At 47.1% G+C, this 9,874-nt stretch overlaps 1 long non-coding RNA gene across 1 annotated transcript; it reads right to left on the bottom strand.

Moving 5' to 3' along the window:
• Positions 1-525: 525 nt before the first annotated feature.
• LOC137840086 (uncharacterized) lies at positions 526-2,345 on the bottom strand. The gene is made up of 3 exons (XR_011086525.1): positions 1,655-2,345; positions 761-831; positions 526-624 (listed from the first exon to the last, which is right to left on the bottom strand). It is a non-coding gene; the product is annotated as an uncharacterized lncRNA (long non-coding RNA).
• Between the last annotated feature and the right edge of the window lie 7,529 nt (positions 2,346-9,874).

Here is a 9,874-nt window from a genome sequence, read left to right as displayed (position 1 = left end):
TAGATTGATTCCGGTAGAGTTAATTTAACTCGGGTGGTTAGATTACGGACGAATCTCCGAACCCGGCTAAGACAAACCCGTTACCGGGAAGCCGGGGGCACCTTATTGAAAGAGGTGCGTTTGACACTACCATCAGCTTTTCTCTGGTCTGAAAGGAGGAGGAGGGAGGCTCCTCCTCCTCCTTTCAGACCAGAGAACACCCGAGGCTGGGTGAGAACGGGGAGGCTGCGACCCGGCCGGGGGTTGCGGGAAGGGGCGCCACCTTGATCTCCTTCTCGGCGTCGTAGTCCCCTCCGCTGGTCTGGGCTAGCAGAGCGTAGGCTCGTTGCAGCGCTTGATATTCTTGCGTCAGCTGGCGGTAGCGAAGCTCCGCCTCCTCATGCACACACCAATGCAACACAGCACTAGTACCAGAATCAGTCAGACCGGCGACAAAGCACCCGCGACGCAAAGACGAGTCCGATTCCAGGCTGAAGAGGAATGTTTGGCGCCAATACGCTGGCAGAAATGGCGGGCTACCTCTTCGGGTTCCGTGTCGGGGGTTCTGTCGGTGTGAAAAGACAAGGACGATCCGTCCGAGTCCACCAACACGTCTTCGTCGTAGCCGTAAAATGTTTCGATGACCTGCGGGCGCGGAAGCAAACATCTGTCTGAACAAACTGAAGCGACACCTCACGATGAATCGACGAGAGGAACGATAGCGAGAAAAAGGCCATTTCATCTTGCGCAACACCAAGCAGCCGCAAACAAACAGACTCACCTTGCAGGACCTCACGCTTTGTTCCTCCTCAGAGATTCTCGACGTCGGTATCGTAGCAGCAAATCTCTCTCCTGTCGACACAAATAATCCGCCTTTGAGATTCTTTGGATGCAACGGGAACGAACGGCTCCGGCGCAGAAACAAACGCGACTCACGATGACATTTCTGACATGAGCTCCTGTCTCCAGAGCCTGAAAAACCCGTCACCGGCGATGATTGGAGGGACGCTAGTCTTTTCCAAAAGTGACGACTACAGGGTGTGTCAGGGTTTTCCAGATTATCTTTATCGTATGATTATGTTGCTTTGACTTTGACTGCAACCTGTAATAAATAATATTATTTATCCCTTATTTATCCCTAGCGCTTATCCCTTCCTACACAAAGTCGTAAAACATCCCTTGCTATGTTTTGACTAGAGGTCAAGGGCTTTCTCTATTCAATCCACTCTTACACCCACCCTGTTTCTCTTAATAAAAATGCTCGTGCAGGAGCCGAGAGTCAGACTTCATTCGTACAACGGATGGACTCTCCACCTGCAGGTGTCCAAAAGAACTTACGTGTCTCCCGTGTGGTTCTTGCAAAATAAGTTGGAGCGAGCGCAACTCTAACAGGGTGCATTTTGCCACTAGCTGCCTACGGACAATGACGTCGCGCTCGCGGCTCATGGTTGACGGGCTGAGCAGCCGGGCGAGTCCGTCGTTTTCAGCGCACAGCGAGTGGCAAAGGCGCTGACAAAACGGGAGCTTTGAGCTGCTGAAAATGGCAAAACAAGTCTAAGGCGTGTTCAAACGCGTGCGCACAATGCTCCTGCTTGAAAGGTCGGAATTTAAGGGGCCAATTTTTTGGACGGAAAAGGTTTCCTGGCGACAGCGAGCGAGCGCGGCGCTGCCGTACGTGCACCGAGTCGCCTGCCTGAAGACCTTGGACAAGTCGTCGATGATGTGCCGCTGCTCCACAACTTGAAGGAACTCCATTTCACCGTCCTGCTGGCCGCAACCGCGGTCCAGGTCATTGAGCGAACTAGGCCTTCTCTGTGGAACACAAATGCAGTGGACTCTGTTGGCACGCCGCCGTTGTCCGCGTCGACTTACCAAGCTTGCCATCTCCTCGTTCTCCTGGGTGACAAAGCGCACTTTGTTTTCAAGGCGACACAGCACCAGCGAGAGTTCTTCATTCTTCCTGCTCAGGCGTTTGTTTTTGTACAGGAGTGGCAGAAACTGGCTTTCTGTTTCTCTCAGTCGCTTAAGCTGCAAGCATGAAGTGCGGGATGTGAAAGACGCACAACACGCGGGCCAGAACGTATCCATTCCTTTTGCATCGGTTTGAACGGAATCGTCGCTTTGGCTCCCAATAAAAGACATCTACCAGGCAACCGACTCACCGCGCCGCTCAACTAATAAGCAAGCGCAATGGGTGCCTCGCTGGATGGCGCGCATCAAACGTAGCGCAAACCTTCAAGCGTGCCGTCAATAAATTACCAGTTCATTGCGCTCTTCAGAAAGCAGGGCGTTTCGATCCTCCAGTTTCCTGATGACTGCGCTGAGCTCAGCGATTTTTAGATGAAACCTTCGCGTGTCCCGATCCTCCTGAGACTGAAAACGCCCCGCAACACACACACACAACCACTCGTTCAAAGTTCAAAACTGTTTTTGTGCTACCTTCCTCCAGCAACGAACTAAGTCATGCGTACTGCAAGTGTGTGATGAGGTGGCTTACGCTATGAAGAGGATTGCTAGTAGCGCCGTTGACCCCACTTCCAGGGTAGTTTAGGCCCGCCCTTTGGGAATCCCTCAGGGCAGCGATCTGCTGCTCGGCAGCCTGAGTCTGCAGCTGAAGGCGGTGGACGTGGCCGGCCCCAGGGATTTATCCAAAACACTAACCGCTCTGTCTTTCAGCTTGATCTCATCCATCTGGATGTACAAATGGGGAGCGCTCAGGCAGGCGGGCAAACTCATTTGCCAGAATTGTGACAAAAACAAAGAGAGCAACCGGCCAATTTTTATCTTGAATCGACTAGAACACCATTGCTGTGACAAAAGCGAAGCGAGCAACCGGACGTTTTCTTCTTGTGAAATAGAATAGAATAGAATGCCTTAGGTGTCATTGCACTGCAGGTATACAACGAAATTGGGAACATAGCCACGCACCGCGCATCTGATCAGTCCTACCAGTCGGCGGATCTCCCTCTCGCAGTCTCTCTTGGTTCGGCTCAGCTCCTCCCGATGCTGGTGATGAGCCGATCGGAGCTCGACCGCTCGGGACTGCCAGGCCTGCTGGGCCGCTGCCAGGGCTTCTTCCGCGCTCCTGGTGGAGGCGACACCGCTCGGTCTCCCGACACCGCCGCGTCTCCTCCACTTCCGCCAGCAAAGCGCCCCCGCTCCTCACCTGAGCAGACATTGCGCCACATCGGGCCGTTGAGACCGCAACAGAGCGCCGCGACGCTTACTGGGGACAAGCTACACAATACGGTAGCGGCCGCATCGGAGCCCGACGTGGCGTGCGGATAGTCAGACACGGATTGAGCGGATCACCTTGTCCATGGAGCCGTCCCTCAGGCTGAGGACCAAGGCATTCAGTCGCTGGATCTCTCCATCTTTGATTTTGATCACTCTCATCAGCTCCATTTCATGCTGCCGCAGTAATGTCTCCCTGGTAACGGCTAACTCTTTCTGCTTCTCCTCATGGAGTTTGCTTTTGAGTTCCGTCATGGCGGCGGTGGCACGGTGGTGCTCCGCCCGCAGGTCCTGACTTCTCTCTCTCTCCAGACAGCTGACCTGACATGACTTAGACAAACTTTATTGTCATCTTGTCTGCACATGGTGCATACAAAACGAAATTTCGTTGCACACGGCTTACAACAAAGTAGTGATATTGCAGTTGAATAGAAGTAACATATCCTATGAAAATATATATATACATATACTGTATATATATATATATTATAAATAAGTATAAAGTGCAGCAGTGCTAATTATGCAATAGTGCAAGTAGGCAAAACAGTATTCAAGAGTGTGCAGAGGAATGCTAAACCATGTATTAAACTTCTATTTAAAGGGTTTACACAAGTTCAGTAAAGTTGGTAGTGCGAGATAGTGCAAGATAGAGGTCCGTAGTGTCATAAAGTACAGTTCTGTGAATGTGTGATGCAGAGTTCAGTTTAGAGCTCAACAGTTCTAATGTTCAACAGTCTGATGACAGCAGGGAAAAAGCTGTTGCAGAACCTGGTGGACCTGCAGCGGATTGTGCGAAACCTCTTCCCAGAGGGCAGCAGGGAGAACAGTCCATGGTGGGGGTGTGATGGGTCATTGATGATGTTACGGGCACGGGACATGCAGCGCTGAGATGAAATGTCCTGAATGGAGGGAAGAGGAGCCCCTATGATCCTCTCTGCTGTCCTCACCACTCTCCTCACGTTCTTCCAATCGGAGGCGGTGCAGCCTCCACACCACACAGAGAGTCAGCTTGTCAGAATGCTCTCTATGGTGCTCCTGTAGAACGTCCTCATGATGGGTGGGGGCAGGTGGGCTCTCCTCATCCTCCGCAGGAAGTACAAGCGCTTCTGTGCCCTCTTGATCAGTGCCGTAGTGTTCATAGTCCAGGTGAGGTCTTCTGTGATGTGGACCCCCAGGAATTTGGTGCTGCTGACCACCTCCACAGCTGAGCTGTTGATGATCAGTGGAGCGTGGTGAGGCTGGTTTTTCCTGAAGTCGACGATGATCTCCTTCATCTTCTCCACATTCAGGATCAGGCTGTTGTCTCTGCACCAGCCCACCAGCTGCTCCACCTCCTCTCTGTAGTCCAGGTCGTTGTTGTCTCTGATGAGCCCCACCACCGTTGTGTCGTCTGCGAACTTCACGATGTGATTGGTGGTGAACCTGGGGACGCAGTCGTGTGTCATCAGGGTGAACAGCAGGGGGCTCAGGACGCAGCCCTGAGGGGAGCCTGTGCTGAGGGTGATGACATCAGAGGTGTTCTGTCCGACCCGGACTGACTGAGGTCTGTTGGTGAGGAAGTCTAGCAGCCAGTTGCGAAGGGGGGTGTTGAAGCCCAGGTGTTCCAATTTTCCTACTAGATGCTGTGGGATGATGGTGTTAAACGCTGAGCTGAAGTCCAGGAACAGCATCCGAACATGGGTGTTCTTCTCCTCCAGGTGAGCCAGGCTCAGGTGAAGAACGGAGGAGATGGCGTCCTGAGTGGAGCGGTTTTGCCGGTCGGCAAACTGGAACGGGTCAAATAATGGGGGGAGTCTGGAAACGATGTGATCTTTAAGCAGCCTTTCGAAGCACTTCATCATGACCGGAGTCAGTGCAACAGGCCGGTAATCATTAAATGAGGTGATTTGAGGTTTCTTCGGCACCGGAATGATGGAGGCAGTCTTAAAGCACGCTGGCACTGTGGCTTGGCCCAGCGAGGTGTTAAAAATGTCTGTGATGACCCCAGCCAGCTGACTTGCACATTCCCTGAACACACGCCCAGGAATGTTGTCGGGGCCAGGGGCCTTACGGGGGTTGACTCTCCTCAGGGTCTTCAACACATCGGCGGAGTCAAGGCAGAGTACCTCCTCTTCCTGATGGGGGACAGTTTTAACTGCTGGAGTGCCGTTTAGTGCCTCGAACCTCCCAAAGAAGTTATTTAGACCATTTAGAAAGTCAGCATCAACTTCACCCACCGGGGGGGAGGGTGAGTTGTAGTCTGTAATCGCCCGTATGCCTTGCCACATACTCCTGGTGTTGTTGGCGTCGTGGAAACGATCCTGAATTTTTCGACTGTGGTCTCGCTTCGCTACCCTGATGGCACGGTTCAAGTTGGCTGTTAGGGTTTTCCAGGTTTTATCCTATGATTATGTTGGAATGTAACCTGTAATAATTAAACTCGCCTGTCCTGTCTTAACAAAAGTAGTAGAACAAAGTGCTAAGATCTTTTGAACTGATTGACCAGCTGCAGAGGAAGCAATCAAAGTTGTTCTGTTTCCCACAACATCGTAAAACACCCCCTGCTCTGATCTTACCAGAGGCCGGGGGTTCACCAAACCTGCCCACTCTCACCCCCACTCTGTTCCTCCTAATAAATATGCCCTTGCAGGAAGGAGACTTTTCAGACTTCATTCGATAATCGCTGTTCAGACAGCGACGAATGGACTCTCCACCTGCAGGTGTCTAAAAGAACTTGCTTGTCTTCTGTTTGGTTCTTGCAAAATAAGTTGGAGTGAGCAAATCTCTAACATTTTGGTGCCGAAACCCGGGACCCTCATACCCATCATCTGGCTGACGGAGGACGACGCGCTGTACACCGTCGACGGGCCAGCGTCCACTAGCCGGACCTGGTAAAGAAAGACCTGGGAAGGAAATTCTTCGCTGGGCCAGCATCTTAGGTCTGCCTTCGTCTGACAGAGGTGGATTGACGGGACCCGGCAGTGCAACGAACCAGGGGACAAGTAAGTTAAAGGCTTGAAATTGTGTTGTGTTGTTAAACGCGTAACACATAGAGGTGCACGGGAGATAGCTTGGGTTCAAGTCCCAGTGGAAGAAACAGGCTAAGAAAGGCAGAGCTTCTTTTTCGTTCATCGAAGAAGTGTGTAGACTCTTCTTTGTCTGTTTTTCCGAGCTGAGGGATCTGGCTTGGGTTAAAGTCCCAGTGGAAGGAACGTGCTAAGAAACACGGAGCTTCTTTTTTGTTAATCAAAGAAGGGCGTAGATTTTTCTTTGTATGTTTTTCCAAGCCAAAGAATAGCTTGGGTTCAAGTCCCAGTGGAAGAAACGGGCTAAGAAAAACAGAGCTTCTTTTTCTTAATTGAAGAAGGGTGTAGATTTTTTCTTTTGTCCGTTTTTCCAAAGCTGTTTGGGAGGGTTTTACACCCATCCCTGGATAGGCCTAAAAAAGCGCTGGAGTTTGTGTGATTGAGTGTGTGACTGGTAGGATAAATTGACTAAGAAGCAGTTCTAGCGTTGATCCATGGCAATAAAACAGGCTAGTAATTTGTTGAAAGGTCAATTTAAACCTGCATTGAGGATCCTCAAAGAAAAAAAATTGAAAAAAAAATTGTAAAACCTTAAGCTACTCAAATTAAGATGGGAAATAAGAACGGTAAATCTCTTGCTCTGCTCTTCTTTAAAACGAGAGGTTCATGGCAAGTAAATTTCTTAATTGTATGCAATACATGCTGAAGTGGAAGAAAATGTATGGTGTACAAGGAAATTTGAAATGAGGAAGAAGTGGTAGAAGTGCTAGAGTGTGGTTGAAAGCTTCGCAAGAAAGAAGAGAACAAATCCAAAAGACAAAAGATAGAAAGTTGAAAAGTGATGAGGCCGCCATTCAATTGAGATTTGAAAAAGAATTCTGGGTACATAGTGGCATCCCATTCAATGATACAGCTGAGAGTGCTTATCAACAACAGCTTAAAAATGCGCTCCTCACTAATTTCCGCCCTGAAATAGGCAACTGGGTGAGGAAACATTTGGTGGAAGTGGATGTTGCAAGTGTGACAACAACTATGCAATGGGCCAGACATGCTGAAAAAGTGATCAAAAAAGGCAAAAGTTCTGATGTATTTCATCTAGATAATGATGATGATGAACTAGATGAAGATACAACAGTCTTCTTCCAAGGGTCCCAGCTAGGCAGAGGGAGAGGTAGAGGCCAACAAGGTCGCAGGCCGCCATATAATTCAAAACCCCCACGAGATTCTGACAACTGTTGGAACTGTGGGAGACGAGGACACTTCGCACGAGAGTGTCGTTTTGCAAAACAATATCAATCAAAGGGTGGAGGAAGGAGCAGAGGAGAAGCCAAATTTTTAGCATGACAAGCTTCCTCCTCTTTGACCGCTTATGCTCATACAGAGAAAGAAAGAATAGATGCCCATATGACAGCAAAACATGTCATTGTCAGATTATTAGAATTTTTTTTGATTATTAGAAGTCCTGTCCATCCAAGAAGTATGACAATGCTGTTTGTATGCCCAAATTACAAATGACTAGAGCTCAAATTGTGTTACACTGAAGTTAAAATATGCAAATCAAGTGGTAAAGAAATGCAACTTGCTTCTAGAAGATAAATAAATAAAATTAGAATGTGCTGTCCTCGTGTGCATGGGAGGGACCAGCTCATGATCGACCACAGGAAATGGCCAGCCTGTGACGAATCATTGTTGCTGGGAACTACCTTTTGCATGCGAGAGCTGTGCATGTGTGTGCGTATATGTTAAAATGATGAACATTGGCTAAAGTTTTAGTATAAAAAAACTTGCTAGACTGTGGTCTATCCAATTTGCACCGCAGAACAGAAATGATTTCGAAAGATAAAAATGAGAGGAAAAAGAGAGAAGTCTGTTTGCGAGCAGAAACTAATCCACACTAGTGCATGTTAAGTGTCGAGCCCACATGAGAAATTCGAAGAAAAAAAATGACAGAACATGCTTTCAGGAATTGGAAGAAGCTAAGTTGTGAATTTAAGATTTTGCAATGCTACATTTAATAGGAATAATTGATTGGTTGTGTTATAAGATTATGCAAAATTCTAAATGCAAGCTAAATCTGAGAGATTGAGTTCTTCAAATTTAAAAACAAAGAAAAAATTCAGATTAATTTGCCAGTTGTTTGTTTTAGTTAAGTTTTTTTGAATTGGTGGATTGTTCTACCAGGAAACCTGAGTTGGAAATGATATATGAATGTTGTGTGGTGAGCTTGGATGAATTGGGACCAATGTGATAGAAAGACTCCTTTTTGGAGACTGTGTGTGAGATGCAAATGAACATTGATGAATGATAGCCTGAATGAAAAGAAATTACAGGTTGAATGGTTGAAGTTGTTGGCGACTACTATAGAAAATTAGTAGAGCGACTTTGATGAAAGAGTGATTTTGAGCAGGTTGAATGTTAGAAAGAAACACATAGCTTTTGGATTGATAATTAACTAGAAAAAAACTGGAGAACCAGTAACACATGTAGAAGATGTGTGAACTGAGAAATTGAGAAGCGTTTTGGAAAGAAAGTCAAATTAAATGTGTTTAACATAAATGTTATGGCTACTCACAATTGTAGCTCGCTCCTGGTCAATGATACGAGCCTCTTCTTGCAGTGGAAAACTTGCAGCCAACAAACACCGTGGAACCTAAAGGAATGAAATTAAACATTAACACTTCGCCTCGACCAATATTCACACGTACAACGCAACGCGGCTACACTTCTGCTAGGGTTAGCGCCTCAGCTACACGTTGCTATTACCGTGAACGCTAGCTACATCGACAACTTTAGTCAAACTACACAAACGTAAATCTCCTTAAACACAATGAGTGTTACTTACCGTGTACGCTCTAGACGGTCCAGTTGCAAGCATAAAATAAAGATATTTCTGTTGATAATCGTCGTTGCTCAGTGGCTCACGGCCATCGCGCCAACAGATTTGAATTTTGGCGGAAGTTCCGCCAATTACGTCATATCCGCGGCACATGACTGCGACGTAATACCCGCTTATCTGAAACGGCAGTTAAAAGTAGAGTTACATCAAGTTTTCTTGGAACCTAAACGAATGAAAGAAAACTATCATTTGGCCACAACCAACATTCACAGATACAACACAATGTGACGTGCGGGGTTGAGGTTAAAGGTTGAGTGAAGGGCCCTCGTTTTAAACTACTTTTTTGAAAAGGAGTGGGAACAAGTAAGACGTATTTAATTTATTTAATGGGAAGTAGTAAGACTTATTAAATTTATTTAATCTACTTTTCTTCCCAGGCAAAATTTGATGTGCTGCAATTCCAAATTTCCAAAGTGAATGAAGGAATGAAGTCCTTTAAATTATGATTTTGTATAAATACTAGGCATAAACACAAAATCTACGGCACAAAATGGGCAGACTTTACTTGTTTGAAAAGGACTGGTTACAAGACATACTTTTTTAATTTATTTAATGGGAAGAAGACTTATTTAGTTGAATTGATCTATTTTTGTTCCCTGGCAAAATTCGATTTGCTGCAATTCCAAATTTCCAAAGTGAATGAAGGAAAGAAGTCGTTTAAATTATGATTTTGTATAAATACTAGGCATAGACACAAAATCTACGGCACAAAATGGGCAGACTTTACTTGTTTGAAGAGGACTGGTTACAAGACAAACTT

This window comes from Syngnathus scovelli, chromosome 2 (assembly GCF_024217435.2).
Source record: "Syngnathus scovelli strain Florida chromosome 2, RoL_Ssco_1.2, whole genome shotgun sequence".
NCBI lineage: Eukaryota > Metazoa > Chordata > Actinopteri > Syngnathiformes > Syngnathidae > Syngnathus > Syngnathus scovelli.
The sequence above is the reverse complement of the archived record's forward strand: the minus strand, read 5'-3'. Positions and strand labels throughout refer to the sequence as shown.